This window comes from Propithecus coquereli, unplaced genomic scaffold (genome assembly GCF_000956105.1).
Source record: "Propithecus coquereli isolate 6110/MARCELLA unplaced genomic scaffold, Pcoq_1.0 Scaffold41, whole genome shotgun sequence".
Classification (NCBI taxonomy): Eukaryota; Metazoa; Chordata; class Mammalia; order Primates; family Indriidae; genus Propithecus; species Propithecus coquereli.
In genome coordinates this window covers 7,014,076-7,034,667 of record NW_012149841.1, presented here as the reverse complement: position 1 = coordinate 7,034,667, position 20,592 = coordinate 7,014,076, and the positions used below count along the sequence as shown (strand labels likewise).

At 49.9% G+C, this 20,592-nt stretch overlaps 1 protein-coding gene across 1 annotated transcript in view; it reads right to left on the bottom strand.

The window, feature by feature from the left end:
- FAM49A (family with sequence similarity 49, member A) overlaps positions 1-20,592 on the bottom strand; it is a 116,530-nt gene that overhangs the window by 65,467 nt on the left and 30,471 nt on the right. Inside the window, exon 2 of the mRNA XM_012653098.1 lies at positions 8,640-8,793. The gene's annotated coding sequence lies outside the window, so the exon portion shown is untranslated. The remainder of the gene's footprint in view (positions 1-8,639; positions 8,794-20,592) is intronic.

Sequence of the window (20,592 nt, the reverse complement as noted above, 5' to 3'; positions counted from 1 at the left end):
AGTGAGGTATTCCAAGTAGTTTAGTTTTAAGTGCATATTTCTGCTACAATGGAGAGCTTTTCTTTGGGCAAATGTAAGAGCCTGCAGTTAAGTACTTTATCCACTAAGGGGCATTATCATCTCATATTAAAAATGCCCAGACCTGGTCAGGTAAGGTACTTAGTACAAAAGCAAAAGTTCGTAAAAAAAAGACAAAGCAGAGGGATCAATTTCAACATCCTGAATGTTTTCTAAATGTTTATTCTCCTCAGTAGCAAAAAGTGTTTAAAGTCCCCGTTGTAATAGCCAATGCTTACTTAATGTAGTAACTCAATTGCTGCTTCAAGGTCATTTCAAAAGCATTAGTCTTCGCCACTTTGCCAGAAATGGAGCCATGACATTTGAGAAGGAAAAATTAATAGATTCAGCCATTGGCTTAGTAATTACCCTCTCCAGCCCTCTCAACTAATTTCTTAAGCGGTGTTTTCCACTGAGGAAAACTTCTGTGTGGTGGGCGAATCAACTTTTCACCAGTTGCAAAGTGTTACGAGCCAAAAAAGGTTGAGGTCCTATCACAAGCTTATCAAAATGAGTTCCTTTAGCTCACTTTAACAAAACTTCCACTTAAAGTTATATTTTGGGTCTGGAAAATACTCTGGAAATGGAAATTAAAGACAGTTGGAGATCCTCAATTTCTGATCTGCACCCCAAAGTTGTTTCCACAGAGGATGTCCTGGCAGGAAACTTACAATACACAGGAGAAGGCAGCAAAGTCCTTGCAGAACTTCCCTGTTTGGATAAACCAACACCACAATCAAACCAAACACATTCACAAAGTTTATCTCCGAATTCATGCTGAAGGCCAGCCCTGCACGGGCTGACTCAGCCATGCTCTATCCTGACTTAAACTTTCCCCTGGAGCCGAGGTCCCCAGGCTGTTGTCTGTGGCCACACGGGTCTCTGCATCAGAAAGCTCTGCCCTTCACCCTCTGCGGGGCTGGCGAGCCTCACAGACAGATCAAGCACTGTTTAGGCTATTTCTTAATTCCACTTGAAGACAGCAAATCGTTACTCAAACACCAGGTCTAGAGCTGCTCCTCAGTTTGCACCATGTCAGAACCCAGCTCCGCAACATAATCCCAGGTCATCCGGCGCTCGGTGGAGGACGGAAAACACAAAAGAGGGGGCGTGGGGACACCGGCTCACCTGCCACTTGCGGGCTGCATGGCCTTGGCAAGCTGCCATATCTCTTTCCACAACTGCCCTTTCGCCTGAGTGCCTGCTGATGCTCGCCCTTTGCTGGTTCTTCCTAATTCTCAAAACCCCGCTGCAAAGTTTCTTCAGAGAAGGAAACGGAGGCCCAGCGGGATTCTGGAACTCGTCAAGACCACGCACTTCTGTGTGGCCCCATTACACGGCCTGTATCATGCTCAGAACAGGTCCCCGTTGTTCTCATCCATAAAGGACCTCTGGCAATGAATTTTCCATAATTTGTTAATTTCCAATCATGAAATGAAAAATGGATTTTTTTTGTCTGTGAGTTTTCTGGGCTCTTGCTGCTCTAAGTGCAGTCTGGGAATCGCCAGCATCAGCGCCCACCCGGGGGCTGGCAGACGCTCAGGCCCCACCTTAGAATCTGAGTCTGCATTTTAACAGAACCTGCAGGTGCCCCAAGCTGGGGGACCACTGCACTCAACTAAAGATGTGAAGTTCCAGTGTCAGGCCCCCTTTTCCTCCTGCATCTCACAAGCATGAAGAAAGTTGTTTTAGGATTGGGCACTACGTTGGGAGTTCCTCTCCTACCGGTTCAGTATGCATTTTGTTTTGTAAGTGGACTCATTTATTGATCCCACTTGGCACAGATAAAGTTCAAAGGGTAACCAGGCATAGGATTTACTGCGGGCCGGGCCTGGTGCTCAGTGCTTTCCATACAGCATCTCAATCCTTGAGCCCGGGGATGGCCGGCTCTAGTCTTCACTAGTTCCATGAGCACTATTGTCTCCCACGCTCCCAGCCTCAGTTTCCTCGCCGGATAAAAGGATCAGACAGAACCTAGACCAGATGATCCCTCAGACCCCTCTAAAAGTAAGCTTTATGAAATTTCCAAGGCACAACTCTCCACATAAATCTTTGTTATAATAGAAAATCTGGATTGTAAAATGCAATGCAAAAGCAGAAAACAACCCACCCATTGTATGCAGCTATTAATGAATCTGACCCTGCTATTTTGTTGCTCGCTGACCAGGCAGCAAGCCTCTCTGAACCGATCCCAACAGCACAGCCACTAGGGCTGCCCTGGATACAAACTGGGAGGTGCAGAGGGCTCAGGCGGCAGGAGCCACCTTCCTCCCTCTTCAGGCCTGGCGGGTTGGCATGGTGACGCCTGGGACAGTCTTCACTTGATTCCTCTCCTCCCTGTCACTCTATTATCACTGTGTGAGATCTTGCCCCAGAAGGACAGAGAAATCCCGAGGGTGAGGTCTGATGTCAGGGGAGAACAAGCCCGTCTTTGTCGGCCCTTCAAGGGGATGAGGCTGGCCGGGCTCGGGCCGCACAGAGGAGGCCTGTGAGCTCAGCCTGGGAGCCCCGGGGCCTGCTCTGTCCCTCACGGTGGCAGTGGGGACCCTCCACTTGCACGTCCTACATCCTCATCCTCCCCTGACTCCAGAGCTGGGCAGAGTGGAGGAATCTGCTCCTGGGGCTTGCAGGCATTTACACTGAGAAGGCTTCAAGCAGAACTTACCGCCCACACCAGCACCAAAAAAAAAAATCACCGTTGAACGATTCCTCTCTCCTCACCTGGTCTCCCTCCCTGCCATCCACGATGGCACCCTCTCCCGAAGTCACCCTTCACCAATTCCTCGGCCCGTGGGCTCTCCCAGGCTTCTGTTCCCATCCTGACCCTGGACCTCCTCGCCTCCTCTGCGAAGCCTCCTCCTTCAGAGAGCTTTCCTGCCTCTGTGTCCTAAGATACTTCTTCGGTTGTTCTAAGGGCACAGATGGTGTCACATCCTAGTGATGTCTGATGTGTGTTCACGACTGTTCATCACTGACCTCAGCTTGGTAGCTCCATTGTCTAACACTGGTTCTGCACCCAGGAGATGCTCCACAAATAGTCATCAAAGGATTGAATCTACATCCTACCCCAGAAGCTAACTTCTAATAGAAAACTCAACCGAGGCTTTAGTTCAAAATAAAAATAGCTAACACATACTGACTCCCCACAATGTGCCACGGCCCTGTTTCAAATACTTACGTACATTTAATTACCATAGCAACCTTAGGAGGCTGGTGTTATTAGTTTTCTCATTTTACAGATGAGGAAACTGTGGAATGGAGACGTTTGACAACTTGTTCAAGTGCATCAGCCGGTAGCGGGAAGAAGAGAATTAAAACCCAGGCAACTGGCTCTAGACTCTATGCTCCTAACCATGCTATGCAGAATCACATGATGACCACTGTTAAAGCAAATCTCACCTTACTGCACTAAGATGCACGCCACTTGCTATGTGGGATTCCTTGAGCTGGGTGCATGACACTCTGCAACTGTCACCAAATTGCCGGGCTCCTTGCATTCCACGTTACAGCAACTGAAGACAATTGTTCCAGAATAGACGGCCATCACCCTTCTTCCCTGACCAGTAGCGTAGTCAAGGCTCCAGGCCTGGAGACAAGTAAGAGCTCACGTGCTGCGAAGGAGGTCTTGGGAGGGGCAGTGATGGCCAAGCAGGGGTCCTTAGACGAAACACTGACCAAGCTTTCGGCAGTCACGATTCCACGTAACTCTTCCGCCAGTGTGCACCCAGCCCCACCCCTGGACCAGCTTCCAGGTCAGTGCTGTCTCCCTGCTGGGGCCAGTGGGCCAGCAGCTCCCAGCCCACACCGAGAAAGGAAGCCTCACCTAGGCCAAACTCCTCCAAGCTGATTCTCCCAGTTTTCAACCCAAAGAAGGAGCAGAGACAGAGCTGCATGGAAGAGAGAGGACTGAAACCGAGGAACTGAACAGGGACGGTGGCTGCACCGGGGCTCCCGTACAGGGCTGGCAGCTGTCTCGGTGAAGGCCTGAAGCAGGAGGGTGGGGTGCAGGCTGAGCCCCTTGCACTCTGCGAACCAGCTATTCCCTACGGAGGGCTTTTAGAGGCCCTCCATGTCACAAAGAGGCGAGAGGTCATTTCTCTCTTTCCAGAGGGGCTTTCTGGTGGTGAGGGTGTAAATGCGAACCCCTCATGGGGGTCCTGCCAGGCCACATGGGATTCATCAGGACTCAAGGACTCTTCTGGGGGCTGGGCATCCTGAAGACCAGTTCAGAGATGGAAGCTGGACAACGCAGCCCAATTCCCGCACGATTTCCATGGAGATGGGAAGAGGGTTGTCCCAGGTCAAATGGTGAGTCAGTGCCAGAGTTTGGGCTAGAACCCAAGTTAACCCCAGATATCATGGTCATTTTTTTCTCCCTCCCTTTCTTCTTCTTTTTAAAATCTGTATCCCCGTTACAGTGAGAAGAGTCAAAGAGAGGCAGCACTGTGGGGTTTGGAGGAGAAAGGGACTTTTTCCAGCTGGGCTATCAAGGCAGGCTTCCTTGAGGAGGTGGCCCTTTTGTGGGTTCTGAGGACACAAAGCACCGCAGTAGGTCAGAGCAGGATGAGCGTATGTTGGAGCAGGGGAGAGGGCCTGCGCGCAGGCGCAGGGGCAGGGGCGCGGCCCCTGGAGAACACTGTCACTTCTCCCTTCACTCCCTCTTCCCAGCGTCTTCTCTTTCTGTTTCATTTTTAAAAATCCTTTTGAACTTCACCCTATGTGAAAGGAAATGCTTACTCCCCCAAGTACAGCTAGGGTTTTAAAGAAAAATGCAGATAAAGTTCTTCAAGGGAGAAGAGAAGAAGCCCAAGCAATAGTAAGTCTCACCCCCAGCCCGTTAGAAGAACAAATAGGCCCCCCAAGAACAAAAAACAAGACAACCCTGGCTGTGGTGAAGGCAACTGGATCTCCAAGAGGAAAAATGCAGAGGAAGGCGTATCACGGGACTTCCTGTGTTTCCAAAAGGCTCCATGAGAGCAAAGTACCCACCTGGAAGCTTCTCACTGTTGAGATGCTTATGTCAGCCAGAAATGGGGCCTGGTTAGGTTCAGAAATGACTCTGTAAGGAGGGACGGCTGTCCAATGTCTGGCGATAGAACCAGCTCCCTTGTAAGGTAGTGAGTTCCCTGTCCCTGGGAGCATGGGAGCAGACAGCGGCAAGGCAAGATGTAGCTTTCAGAGAGCTTCCAGACATATGCCTGTCTGACTCCATGACAGGATGCCACTGCTCTGCCCAGTTCTGCATTTTGGAGTCAAGGTGAGAACCATGTCCAAGGACAATTCTTAGTTTTAGACTCCCCTCTTTGGCCCACCTGAAGCCCTGCCTCTGTGTAAAGAGAGACACAGCATGCACAATTAGAAAAGAGATTGAATCCTGACCTCCTGATAGCTGGGGGCCTTGGGAAGCCACTTCATCTCTCTGCACGTGTTTCATCTTCCGTGCCTGGCCCCGAGGCTCCCTCCTGGTGTGCTTATGAATATCCAACACCATGAAGTGCACAGGCCTTGGCAGCTCTGGGGAAGTGTGCAGGTGGCAAGGTTGGTCCTAACCCACCCATTCATCTTCCAGCCAGCAAGAGGGACAGAGGTCGACTATATCAAGCTCTGTGCTAGGTTCTAGAATGAATTCTATATAATACACACACACACACACACACACACACACACACACACATACACAAACACACTGATATACATACATGTGTGTGCATGCATATATATACATATATATACTCTGCATATATGTGTACATATATATTTCCCCCTCCCCCTTCTAAGAGGAAGGCAGCAAGACAGATGCGGTTTCATTGAGAAGCAGCAGTCCCAGTTGTCTGTAAAGCTGCATTTTGCCACCAGAGAGCTACAGCGCAATCCATGGGCTTCTGGATGATGGAGATGGATTCCTCCCCCTCTTCTTTCTACTTCTTTTCTTGGTCCCCTTATCCTGTTCTGCTCGCTAACACTTCCCTGGGGTCAGAGAAGAGATAACTCAAATTAGTTAATTTGCTTCTCTTTAGTCACTGCTGGGAACAAAGTGGGAGGATGAGGAGGTGGCTACTAATGGATTTTTAAAAAGCAGAGTTGAGGCAGTATCTGTGCATGATGAGCACTCTGGCTATTTCCTCCTCACCCATCACAGAGAATTGAATGTTGGCCCCTATTTATAGAGTGTGGTTCTGTACCAGGAGCACCTCTCTTTCAGCTCCCAACTCCTACTCATCCTTCAATGCCCGGCTCACATGGCTCCTCCTCTTGGAGCCGTCCCTGACTTTCCTGGGCAGAGAACATGCTCACTCCTGTGTCTAATCACTTTACTCATGCTGGGGCTCTTGCCTATCTTCTCCTCTGGCTGGTGGCTCAGCTGTCTTTGTCACATGATTATAAACTCCTTGAGGAGCTGACCGTGTCGGATCTGTGTTGATGTTCACAGGCCCAACACTGTCTGCCACATGGTAGGTACTCAGGTACCACCTGCCCCCTCCCCTCTGCCCTCTGCTGCCCTCGCCTCCTTCCACGAGGCCCTCTTTCCTTCTGCTCCAGTCCTGCCAGCCACTTGCGGTTGGCAAAGCCCAAGCACGTTCCACCCTGGGAGCCTTTGTTCAGCTCTTCCTTCCTGCCTTGTTCCCTCACTTTCTTCATGTCCTGCTCCAGTAATGCCTTGTCCGGGAGGCCCTCCCTGGCACCCTGTACGAAACAGCAATGTAATTTCCCTCAACTCCTAGCTCTCTGGCTTGGCTTTCTTTCTTGCTTTCTTTCTTTTTTCCTTTTTTTCCACCCCATAATGGCTTCTACTACCTGATGTCATATATGTACATTGTTACTTGTTGACAATCCCTTGACCCTACTCAAGTGCAAGCTCACGAGAACAGGCACTTGGCTTTGTTCTGTGCTATGTCCCCAGCACCAAGAACAGCACCTGCCACGTGCTGCACAGTCCACGCTCCATGAATATTTGCTGGCTGAATGGATGACTGGATGAATGAAATCTACAGAAAAGCGAGCAGGTAAGGAAGAAAGCGCTGGACGCACACGAACTTAAGCCCTAACTGTCTGGCTGAGTGCTGGGCCATGATGCCTGCCCCAAATGAACTGGCCAATTTCTCTGGGTCTTGGAAGTATGCTAGTCTCAAGTGTAAAAGCCACTGGGAGGGAGTTAGTTTTCAGCTAATAACTCATGGGCCAAAGGATGGCATCAAGGGGCTAGGGGAGTAGTGGCCTAAATTTGGATATGACAGAGCAAACCTTCCAACAGCAGGCCAGAGAGACAAGCTGCTCAAGTCCAGGCGAGGAAAGGCTGCTGTCGAAGGGGGCTCTGAAATAGAAGGCCTGTTAACAGCTTCTCTCCTCTTTAACTTGCTGGGATCTAACAGTGTTGATGGACAAGACCTGCCCCTGGATTTTAGGCACAAGGTTCCAGTGGAATCCAGATATGAGATCAAAGCTATATTTAAGGAGCTCTGAAAAAGGCGGAGCGGGGAAGGAGCTAACAGTTGCTGAGGTCTCCTATAAGTAAGAAACTATGCTCAGGTGTGAGCTCATCTAATCCTCACTGCCAGCCTCTAACACAGAATGTCCTGTCCCCATCTTACAGTGGGGAAACAAAAGCTCAGGAATTTAAAACAATGTAAGCAAAATCATCGAACCAATAAATAGCAGAGGTGAGATTTTAAGTAAGGTCTGTCTAATTCCCAAAGCGTCTCTCCTTCCTCCTAAGGGAGATGTGTTAATACGCCTGAGTCCAGGGAGATGAACCCTCAACAGATCTTTAGTCACCTGGAAGAAACGTCAGCCTACATCAGGTGCAAGTCCAGTGAAGACATCCAAGTAGATGTGGACATAATCTTACACAGGAGAAGAAAAGGGTCAATAACTGATTGGGAGGAAGAGGAGGACAGTAACTAGAGAGAACCAACGTGTTGGTGGTCAGGGAAGAGGGCGATGGAGTGGTCAGTTGCAGCCTGCCCACTGCAAGTGCTCTTGGATAATAACTTCATGAACTGAATTTGTCTTTAAAAATGGAATAGCAAGTGAGGTACAAGTCAGGTCTCTAACAAGAGACCTACATTCCCTCTCAGGTTGGCTACCAAAGGACTTCTCCTCTTGCTTGTTTAAATCTGGCTGGCCAGGACGGGCAGGAAGGACCACTGACTGGCTCAATTTTAAATGGGTTCTGCAAGGAAAAAGGAACCTAGATCTACAGCTTCAATCTGCTCCTCCCCTGCATGTAGTTCTAGGCTATTTTATTTTATGCCTCAACACCCAAAAGACTCAAGATGGCACAGATCCCACTCAGAATACAGCCATAGAACCCAGGGGCCTTTACTTCAAAATGACAGCCAACTTAAAGTGCTTGTCAATTATTATTTATGTCCCTTTTTTTGTTTTGTTTTGCTTTGCTTGTCTTTCTTTAGATGTATGTGATGTTGGGAGGCATGGCTTCTAATCGAAGAAGAAAAATTGGGTCAAATGAACATCTTTAATAGTTTCAAGTCTTCTGTAAGCGTGTATATTACGTACCCCCTCCATTACAATGATGGTTACTATTGTGCTATAGACTATGACCAAAGTCAGTTGTTTCTTACCTGGAAATATCTCTTAATGGCTCAGTTTCACCAATCCAGGCTGATGGGACGAACCAGCTGAGCCTCTGCCTGGCCAAGGCACGTCCGGCTCCCCAAATTAGGACCGTGGCCCCCGGGAGTCCTGCAGCTTCTCTGTCCTGAAGCTGGTACCCTGCTAAGACAAAACCCAAGTCATGTTACCAAGAGAGGCAATTTCCTATTCTCCTCCCGTCACAAAGTATTTTTTTAAGGAGAGCAGAGAAAGTCACAAGATCATAGATTACCAGGGCTGGAAGATATCTATGAGATAATCTTCTCTAATTCTTTCATTTTATAGTTGGGGAAGTCGAGGCTCAGAGAACAAAACAGCCTCATTCATGGCTTCAGCAACTGGGGAGTAGAATCCACACTGAAACATGACTCTGACTCTTTGGCCTGTGGAATTTTTTAAAATGCAGACACATGGTCAGGCTGACTTCTCAAACAAGTGGTCATTGACCTTGAATGGGAAGATTTTTTTGTTGTTGTTTTTATCGGTTTTTTAAAACAGATTTTCAAACAGGGAGGTGACACTTTTTCCAGATTGCTGTTTTTGCAGTTTTACCCCTGGGAGCTAAATTAGTAAAACAGTTCACCTCAGGCATGTGGTTGGGATGCTTCTCCCTGCTTTCCATTGGGAAAACATTGTTGTGGAATACACGACCCAGGCACACAGTGACACAGTGGTGGGTGGGCTGTTTTTCAGTGAGAGGCATGTGTGCGCCCAGGTGTCTCTCTCCCCCTCCCTATGTTTCAGGGAAACAGTAACAGATAAGGGCTCCCTTTCCACGAGTGTCATTTATCAGGAGATTTTTTCTGGCTATTGTACTGTGTAGAAAATCATAGAAAAAAAGAAGAGAGTTCACATTTATTAAGCGAATATCTGCCAGGCATACCATGAGAATTTTATAGATATGTTTTCCTAATTTGTCCTCAAAAAATCCCTGTGAGATACCATTAACTTCATTTTTTTCAAACAGGTAGAAAACCAAGCATTCAAGAGCCAGAATGATGTGCAGAGTCATAAAGAGAAGACAAAGAAGAACCAAAAACGAACCCGCGTCTAAGTCCTAAATCTTTCTGTCATCTAAACTGGGCTATGGTGAGTTATTAGGCAACAACACTCAGAATAGTCTATTTTTCTCAATATTTTAGCTCAAATGCATGAGAATGTTCTTCGGAAGCTGGAGCTGTTATACAGACATGAGGGCTTATTCTCATTGTATCCTCTTTCTGACAGGGGGCTCTATAGACCATGCTTCCTGCCCGGCTCCCAGCTGGGGCGCGCAGGCCCCCAGAGGCCGGGCTGGCAGCAAGAGGCCACCTCAGGAAGTTGCGATTATCAATGCTCCCTGGCTCTGGGCTTTGTTCCTGTTCTCAGACAACAAGGGACATGCCAGGAGAGATGGGGTGGGGGTGGAGAAAGAGGAAGAAAAAACAGGAAGTGAAGGGGGGAGGAGGGAAGGAAATGATAGAGAAAACACAGCAACTCTGAACCGTCCTTGGCCCGATGAGAAAGTGACTTTGGAGGGGACATTTGTGGAGCCGAGCCTTGCAGTTTGAGAAACCGGGTCACAATGATAACAGGGAAGTAGGGGGACAGAGAAGTTTGTTTCCTGGGGACTCAGGGTGGGCGCCCATAAATTCCACTTCCCACCACAGAGCTCGCCTGGCACGGGGCTGTTTCCCACACACTCAGGTGCAGCCTGACACCCAGGGAGGAGAAATTCCAAAGGAGGAAACTGGGGTAAGAGCACATCCCTCACCTCTTGGCTGTGGCTGTGAGGCCAGGTGTGTCACAGAAGGATCTGGAAGCAAGAGAGAAGCCGCTGATGTGACCAGGTATCAGGGGAGCTATCCCACCCCCACTGCTTTCCTCTCTCAAACGTTCTCAGAATGATAACCTGTTTTCAGCGTGTACCATTGGGACCAATTCGCTCCACCAGGCCCAGCAAGAATACTGCCATCGTCCACTGCAAAACCGAGAGGGTCAGTTCCGCGGAATGCTGAGTCTCCTCCAGATCGTGATCCTAAGGTACTTCCTGCATGTTTTTTATCCACTGTGTCTACTCTACTTACTTACAGGTGCTTACACAGGTCCCCAACTCCAAATGCACATCATTAAGGATGGCAGTCACCTGGTAAGTTGAACGACCACACAAATAACAACCCAGTACTTAAATACTAATAGTAACAGTGCTTTACATCCCTGATGGGCACCAGGAGGGGGCAGAAGACGTAGAGTCCCCCAGCAGACAAGGCCCCGATACCATCCCACCCCTCCAATGCTTCCCCCAAACGGGCTGTGCATCTGGGAAGCTAATAAAAACGACAGACCCAACCCAGAGTAGGGGACAGGAAATTTGTATGGTTAAAAATCTTCTGGCTCTGGTCCACCTACTGGATAGCACGTGCCCTGATTCAGCCCTCACCATCGTCCTCCTCCCATCCAATAGATGCAACCACAGAGGCCCTACAAGGTCAGGGCTCACTCGAGGTCCCACAGGGAACGGCCTCCCTGGGATCTGCCCCCGATCCTGTAAATTACCCCCACTCCCAATCCAAACAAACACAGAGAAACACCAAGTAAGTGTATGTTTGAGAGGAGTCCAAGTTTTTTGAAGTGACGGCTGGTGGTTTTTGCTGTGTGAGTCACCCATGGGCCAAATGTCCTGTAGTGAAAACAGAGATCAAGTAGGCAAGGAAACTTCCAGCTCCCATGGGGGTCTGCGCAGGCAGCATCGCCTCACCCAGCACCAGGGCTAATTTGCTTCCGTCACCAGCAGCCGTGGCCATCACCCCCCACAGCCCCGCTCCTCTGTGCCGGGCAGGACCAACACCACCTTGGGCAGTCAGGAGTCTGCCCTCCACAGCGCGTGGAGACCAGCAAAGTGCTTTTCCATATCTCGTCCTCTTTGGCCATTTTGAGAAAGATACAAAGCAGAAGAGATGGCCTCATTTTAAACGCAGAGACGCTGAAATGCAGAAACATGAGGTGACGTATCCAGGGTCACAGAACAGAACCAGGACTCGAACAGGCATCACCTCACTTCCAGTCTTGTGACCTTTTCACTATGTCATGCACCCCCCACCCCAGTCAGCGGAGGGGCTGAGGAACAGCTTAAAAAGCTGCCTGGCTTCTACTTCTGAATGGTTCCAGCAACGGGAAGGCAGGGCTGGGGCAAACCGAAGAGGAGGCAAAACAGACGGCAGGAGGATGAAAGAGACCCCCTTCCCACCCTCCGCTGGGCAGACAAGGGGTCCGAAGCCCGCATGGGAGTGTGCTTGTGCCAAGTCCCACAGCTCACCCGCGGCACGGCTTAGACCGAATCCGTGCCCTCTTTCTTACAATACCTGGAGCAGGACCAACATTAAGAAATATCAGAAGGGGCAAGTGTTTAGATAATAAAAATAGCTAACACTTATCAAGTACCTGCTGTGTGTCAGGCTTTGATTAGCACTGTGCATCTAGTAACTTCCCGAAAGTTCACAGCAACTTAACGAGGTAGGCACTGCAATTGCCCCCTTTGCAGATGAGGGAACTGAGGCACAGACTGGTTAAGTCACTTGTCCAAGGGAGTCAGCTTTTGTAAGACGGAGCCAAGATGTGAATTTAGGAAGTCTGGCTCGAACTCTGTGAGGCAAAATAGTGGAAAGAAAGAGAAAGCAACAGTAGGACCAGCTGACACCGTCATCCCCAAGGAGAGCAGAAAGAGAGCGAAGTCTCCAGGCAGGGACTGTTGCGAGGTGCTGTGAAGGCAGGATCCCAGATTTGGTCTCTGGTGCCCCCTGGGTGGCAGCCCACCAGTGTCAGCTGACACCAGTAAATGACATCCTGGTCTTGGTGTTTACACAGCACTACTTGTGGGAGGAGGGAGTGGCTGGGCTGGAGAGGGGACAGAGGGAGGGCCTGAGATGGGACAGTCATGGAGGTGGGTGGAGGAGATGATGTCTTGGGAACCCTGTTCCCATCTCCCAGAGGGATGGAGCGGCTGGGCGGGCAGGCGGTGCTCTGCCGACAGTCCCCGGCACCGCCAGCACACACACTCCTGGGACACAGGCTTCTGAGATGCGGCCCGGTTCCAGCCTCTTGCAGCCTGGGAAGCAGGGAAAGACAGGACTCATCTCTCACCCATTCCCAGATGACGAGGCTAAAGCCAAAACAGTCACAGTCCTGGAATAACAATAATGGCAGCGACTATTTGCTGGCGGTCTATTACATGTCAGGAAATAAGCCGGATGTTTTACATAGATTATTTAATAACTATAACTGTACCAACTCTGAGAGGTTCATGTGTATATTGAGAAAGCTAAGTAATTTTGTAAAGGTCAAAGCTAGCAGGCTGTAAGAGAGGATCCGAACCACCGCTTATGGGAGTTTCGGGCCCACGATCTCACCTCAAAGCCGCATGTGTTGTGACATGCTTAAGTGACTTACCCATGACCATGCGACGGTGCTAAACCACGGCCAACTTTTGAAAGCGCACGGGCTCAGGTTTTCACTGCAACACTTTGTCCACACTGCACGTCCGTGCTGAGTGCCGCTAACCACTTCCACGTACACGGTCACTTACAATTAGGGTGACTTAATGGTTTATCATCCAAACCTGGATACTTCTGAGAGTGAAAGGGGGTCCTTTTAATAATACCACTGGGACAACAGGCACACACCTGGACGGTCCCCGGCACACAGGGACACACGGTCACCCGAATACTCCCACAGTCCCATGGGGCTGGTTACTCCCATGCCCACTTGTGCTGGCAGAGAACTCCCCCTGACAATGCGCTGCTTTCCAATTCACACAAACGCTCCTTTGTAACAATTCATTCTCGCTTTGTTCACCAGGCTGTCTGCTAAATTTGTTGAGCTCGTAGGCCTCATAGATACAACTGGCTGATGCAACTTGGTTATAAAGTAGTCACGCTATGATGTGAGAAAGGAGGGTATGACTAGTTTCAAAAATATATGTTAAAAGACTGGTGGGTTCCTTGTGCCCTGACAGCCCAGAACCTGAATGCCTGGCTGTTCTGATAACCAGCCAGCTCCTCGGAAGTGGGGACTCTGCGGCTCGCCCATCTAGGGCAGCCTAAGGCCAGTGGGTGGGCAACCGGCCTGGGGAGTAGCAGCAGCTGCCGCTGCCCAGACCCGCTGGAGGAACTGCAGTCCACTGAGAGGACACAGACCCGGTCTCCTCAGGGGCTGGCACATCTCTGAGACAAGGCCTGGCCTTTGTCCACTGCCAGCAGGCACCGACCCTGCCTGGAGGGTGAGCAGCTCTAGCGTTTTTGGCTAGGGGTCCTCCCCTTTCCCCCCACTAGGCCTGGGGAAGAAGGAGGCTGCATTTAAAGCCTGCTTTTGTTTTACTCTTTCCCTAAGAATCTTCCTTCTTATCAATCTCTGGCCAAGAGGAAGAAAGAATCTGCTGTTCTTTGAAAATCAGGAAATCGGTGTTGAATCAAACTCACACATCAATACAGGTAAAGCAAAGTGCTGACAAGAAGGGGAAGGGCATCAGTCTATTCTCTGAACAGACTGTTGCTGGCATTAATTTAATTACAGAGCATCACAGGGCTTCCAGGCCAGGGATTTTCTGAGGCCCTAGAGAAGCCCGCAGGCTCTGAGCAACCCCAGAGACCCCAGATGTGGCTCTTGGAGGCACCAACTGGCAGGGCTCTGGGCCCTCATATTGAATGAATAACACGACCACAGAGGTGAGACCCTTTTTCCAAATTAAGTCACGTACACAGGTTGCAGAAGTTAGGGCATGGCCTCCCTTCTCCAGGCCTGCCATCCAACCCACCACCGCTGTTATTGTTACTACTATGAATGTGAACAGCAGTGGCAGTCAGTGGATACCTGAGACCCAGAGAAGGAAAGGACGTGTCTAATACCACGCAGCAGGGAGGTGGGAAAGCCAGGACTAGACCGTTCCCTGACTCACTGTTAGGTTTCTTCCATTTCAGTATGTGGCCTCTTACACTGGGGAACCCAGGGTGGGAACCCCAGCATGGGATCAAAAACCAGATGGTGACTGACAGGAGAGACCCTGGCTCAGGCAATCCCGGACGGTCAGAGGTCAATGACCCGATGGTGATGGTGATGGGGCAGAAGAACGCCACTGGCTACATGCCAGGCACTGTGCTGCACACCACGTGAGTGTTTGACCCAGCCCTCGTGTCAGTCCCGCTGGAAATGTGGTCTCCTGTCACCCTCCTCTCACGGAATGGAACTGGGAGTAACTCAGAGAGGCTGAGTGACTAGCCCTGTGTTAATGACAAGCAGACAGTGAAGGGTGCGTTTGGACCCATGTCTGATGGTGCCCCCAGCCCCAGCCCTGACCACTGCGTTCCACTGCAAGGGCATCCAGGCCATCCCCACAGATGGTGGATCTGAGCCCCAGGGTGGGGAGGGCAGTCGCAGGTGGCAAACGGTAGCAGAAGCAGAACAAGAGCCCAGGTCTCTACTCCTGGGCCCACGTTTGTTCCATTTCCCAAGGTCGTGGTTTAACACCTGCCTGTGATCTTCGTCACACCTAAACAGCCATTAAGGTGAGTGCACTGATGTGCAGGGCAGGAGGACACCTGTCAAACTGGTTGGAGGACTCAGGAAACTCCACCCAGCTTTTCAAGGAGTTCACATTGTAAAACCTCAACAAAACCACAGGGGTGGCCCCCTTCTCCTTGAGACAGCATTCCAGCATGTCAGCTCCTCCAGGCCCTCCTCTGGGTGGGGGAGTGGGAGACACACTAGAAGCCTAGTGAGATCAGCCTCCCCTTGTCTGACAGCCACGAGCAACAGTACAACCAAACCCTGGACACCGGGGCATTTTTACCTCTTCCCTCCTCCGGGCTGCAATCACAGGAATGTCAGGGATGGGTAAGGGGCACAACTCAAGCATGTCTGAGACATTAGCAGCTGACAACCTGCCTTGCTTCTACCCAAAAGGCAGCAGTAAGACAGAAACAAACAGTCCAGACGGTGGAGTCTGAGTCTGACCACTCCAGGGTGACACAAGCCAGAGGATGCCTTGATGGAACACAACTGCTTTCTAGGAGGGCAAGGCAACCTGCATCTACCCCCCTCCCTCCTTGGCCCTGGCTGGGCTGTGTGACCTTCAGTCAGTCACTTCTCTCTGATCTTCAGATACAATGCCTGTTAAATGCAGATCATATGGAGATATATACCAGCAAGCCTCTTTGGACCACTTTGAAAATCAAATGAGCTATTTGTGTTCATGTTTTATCTCCACCATTGGGTGGAAAGTTTCTTAAGAGGAGGGGCCATGTGTTATTCATCTTTACAGATACTGTAACTAGTCCTGGGCCCTGCACAAATGAGAAGTATTGAAAGTTGAATTTGTAAAATTCAGCTTCTTTGAGGGCAGGGAACAGCTCAGTGCAGCTGGTAGGGAAGGAAAGAGGTGGCGGAGACACAGTGAGCAGAAAAAGAGGTTGATGCCAGGCTGTGGAGGACTTACACATACTGACGTTTCTAAATTCAGTCTGTGGCTGAACAGTAAGCTGATACATCAAAGGCTTTTATAAGTATTAGTGGGAGGACGGGGCTGTGGAAAGAGCCTTGGGTCTCAAACCCAGCACTTGTGAACTCCAGTCTCAACTCTGTAAGTTCTTTGAGTCTTGGTGGCCTTATCTGCACAATGGGAACAACAGCCCATTTCAGGGTCATTAGGGGTTACCAAGCACTTAAAGTGACCAGTGTAGTACTTGGCACCTATTTGAACTTCAGCAAATATGACTGCCCTAAAGAAGTGGGGCCACACTGACCTGGACCGTGGATGTAAGTGGATGCTAGAGAGGTTCCAGGCCAGTGCTACACTGCAGTGAGCAACTAAGAGACGGTGCCATGGCCATACTGCAGTGAGCACAACCTAGAGCCAGTGTGGCCAGAGACACCTGTTGTCCAGGTTTCTGGCAACTCTGGTGTGGTCAAGCATATCCTGCAAACACCTGCAGCACTCATGTACCCCAACGCCACATGGTCTCACACGACAACAAACACTACCTAAGTCCCACAAACCACCTCAAAACTCCCCAGTGGCCCTGGCCTACAGTACCATCTGCAAGCGGCACCATTAGCTGACACATGCTGTGTGTTCCATAGAGACGCCACTTACGCCATAGGCTGGGTGGAAGGCCAAGCTCTCTGGGCTGAGAAGCTGAAGATCTGAGTTGGCTCCAGTTCCAGCTTTGACCTTAGGTCTCTTGAAGACACTGGGGCAAGTCGCTCGCTGTCACCTGCACAATGAAGGGGTTTCAGCTGGGCAGTCTTAGGAATTTTAGACTCTCAACGCCTAGAGCAGCCCTTCCATGGAGTGTTTCTGTAAGAGCGTACCCTGTCATACATACTGCAACTTAAAAGAGTAATTTTATTATGCTAAAAATACCTCAACAATGGAATCCTATAGAATGCCCCAGTCCAAAACCAACAGGTGCACATTGACGTCCAGAGGGGACCTGGTTTCTAGTTGTCGCCTGACCCATTCCTGTCTGTGTTGCCTCAGGTGAGTCATTTCATTCTTCTGAGCCTCAGTGTCCCCATGTGAGCCTCAGAGGCAACGATTACAGCCCATACCATTCCCCATCACGCTCTGTTTCTTAATACTTCACAGAAAGTGCCAATCTCATTGCACTTGGACACCTGCAGCTGGCCATCCTTCACCTGTGGACAGAGCCAGACACACCCTCACTAGGCAGGCATGGGGGAAACGAGACACTTCCATCCTTCCTAGAAACGAGGAGAGTGTCAGAGTCAACGGGATGAGGAATGACTGAGGACACACCTGTGACATCTGGGAGCCGGCTCATCTACAATGCTGACAACGGTCACCCCTGGCCCCGGCAGACAAACACTGGCAAGTGATCCATAGAACAGCCCAGCTGCTGTGCGTGCTGGGCTCACTACTGAGGGTGAGCAGGAGTCATATGATTCACATTCAGGCTGCAATTATCCTCAAGATGCAAGGGGAGCCCGCCTTCCCCAACAGCACAGGGCTGCAGGAGCCAATGCACCCCCATCAGGGCCTCAGGCATCCCACGGCTTGTCATGGGAGAAAGGGAAGTGGGGGCAGTGGACAGGAAAATGAATAAGGACAGGATCCCCAGAGACATGGACAAGGAAAAATGTACTTTCCTGTGAGAACCACCACCTTCTAACAAAATCCATATTCCTGAGTCTAGGGTTCGACTCCCTCCGTAAATGAGTCTACACTAATTGAGACTCATCCTTTATATAAGCTCTCAGCTGAGGCCCAATGTGATTTACTGCAGCGTTGTGCATACTTGCCCCATCCTGCAGCCTAGACTTTGACCTGCCCTCTTTCTACCATCACTCAAGGCCACCAACAGTCTCACGTCCTCCACAAAGTCTTCTCCAATATCCCCCTATTCACTATGGTCCACACTGGCCTCTCCCTTGCCAATGCTCACAGCCCTTTCTATCCGTGCCACTCAGCATTTGGTACCCAGGGGTTGCCTCATCCCTTTTTTTTATTTCAAAGTATTACAGAGGTACAAATATTTTTGGTTACGTGGGTCAGTTTTATAATGCCTGAGTCATGGTTCTCACTATCTGCCACCCAGATAGTGTTCACTGTGCCCGTCTCATCCATTTTTGACTAGGCTGTGGCACCACCCTCCTAACTGGCTTCATCCTGCCAGGGCCGTGGCCCTGTACCCTGCAGAAGAACTCTCTAAAGCACACATCTGATGATATGTCTTCCCTGCTTAAAACCCTTCAAGCACCTCCCACCACCTTCGTGATCAAATCCAAATGCCACACCATGCTGCCACCCCTCCCCTGGGGCTACCCACCTTCCAGTCACACCAGCCACTGCCCAAGGTTATGTAAAGAGGTGGCACCAAAGGCAGAATGAGAACCCAGATCTCCTGACACCCAGCTGAGGGTTCTTCCCTCAGTCCCAGGTCTAATGCTGGACCACAGGTAAGATAACCAGGAGAAAACGAAATTGAACTACAGCCAGAGTAAAAAAGCCAAGACCAACAACGTCCTTAGGCTTGGTGAGCTTACATTGCTATGACCACCAGCCCATCCACCAAGCAAGGAGTGTGAGGCAGGAAGGCATCTGAGCTCAGGCAGAAGATAGCTCTTCTGCTCTTTACGTCAACAGTGGGAAGGGGGTCACTATTTCTCCTCTCACAGGTGTGGAAATTAAGGCTCAGAGTAGTCACAGCTCCTCTCTGGACTAAAACTCTAGCCAAGACCTTTCTCCTACATCCACAATGAAATATCCAACAGCCCACTGGCCATCATCACTTCGATGTCTCCCAAGCACCTCACACGCCACAGGCCTGATGCTCAGGCTGAGTCCCTGCGCAGGAATTCATCAGTCTGGGAGAGCCACGATGAAGTCCCCAGGGGCTCTACTCTAAGGCCAGAGCTGTCCGACAACTCCTTCCATGGAAAGGTTGTGAGAAGAAACTTTCACTTAACACAAAGGAGAGAAAATTCCACTCTATGCTTACCCAAAGAGGTGATCAAATGCCCTTACCAGGCTCACGCTCCCCCCACAGAACATCACCGTGACAAGTATGTGCATTTGGAGGAGGAAGAACAAGGTCCAGAAGAGAGTAAGCCTAATTCGTGAACAGCAGCACACAGGAACCCAGGGGGACCCTGGAGCCAGTTAGCACCAGCTCATCAGAGCCAACAGTACACATTTCTTCCCAACTTCACGTTCAGGCAAGTCATGTAAGCAGTGTGAAACCAGCCATGGTGGGAGTATTTACACCATGGAAATTGGCACATGCTCCTAATCAAGTTTGTTCTGCTTTTGTTTATCCCAGAGAATTAATTATTAAACATCTACCAGCACATCAACGAATGGATCTAAATTGTAGCTATAGCTCTGTCCCCAACTCGCTGTTTGACTTGGGCAAGTTTTTTCCTGGCCTTATCTGTAAAGGACATGAGGGTACTTTGGAAAATGTAAAATGGTGAGGAGACATTTGGCAATGTCTGCTGACATTTCTGGTTGTCACAACTGAGGTGTGTCTGGTGCTACTAGCCAGGGATGTGGCTAAACATTCTACCACGCACAGGAGAGACCCCCACAGCAAAGACCTGCTTGTCCCAATGTGTTAGTAGTGCCGAGGTTGAGAAATCCTGATGCAAAGACATTCAAACACAGTGACCCATTCAAGTAATTTGAACACATAAGCATTCAGAAGCAAATTAAGAGAAACTGGGGTCATCTCACAAGAACCCTGGAAGTCCAATGGGTGCTGAACATCATGATGTATGCTACAGGTTGACAATGCACGTGTAAGACAGAGCTCTTGCCCTAACATGGTACTGGGCACACCATAGGTGCCTACTAGTAGTTTATGGGAAAAGCAAATGTATCTAGTTGAAACTATAATGCAGTGTCTTTAGCAAGCCCACATTCTAGTGTGTGCACCTCCCGACCCCCTGCCCAGTGACACCCCGTAGAAGAATGTGACGAGTGTGATTTCACCTCCTCTGGGAGGGTAGCGAGAGAGAAGAAATGGTGTGAAGTTCCAGCCCTGGAGACTCAGGCTAGACAAATAGTCACCAGCCTGGAAACCACAACAGCGATGGTCAGAAGAGCAATTTTATTTAAGTCACTTTCTAATAGGAGTTGAAACATCTTGAAAGGTGAGGTTTTCAAAGGCTCCTCTAGGGAGGCAATTGTTAAAAACACGCAGCAGGCAACCTTGCTTTCAACACATACAAAGCCACTTTTTTTTAGACAATCCTTTTATTTCTCTGTATCACTTGGGATTGAAAATGCATTTAGCACAAACCACCCAAAGAGGAAGCAGCATTGGGTAAGAAACACCACTCGGCGTTGTGGCTACACAGGAACCGCAGCAGATTCTCACTAGGCTGGCACAGCTCAGACACTCACAAGGAAAAAAGCAATGCAACATGCCT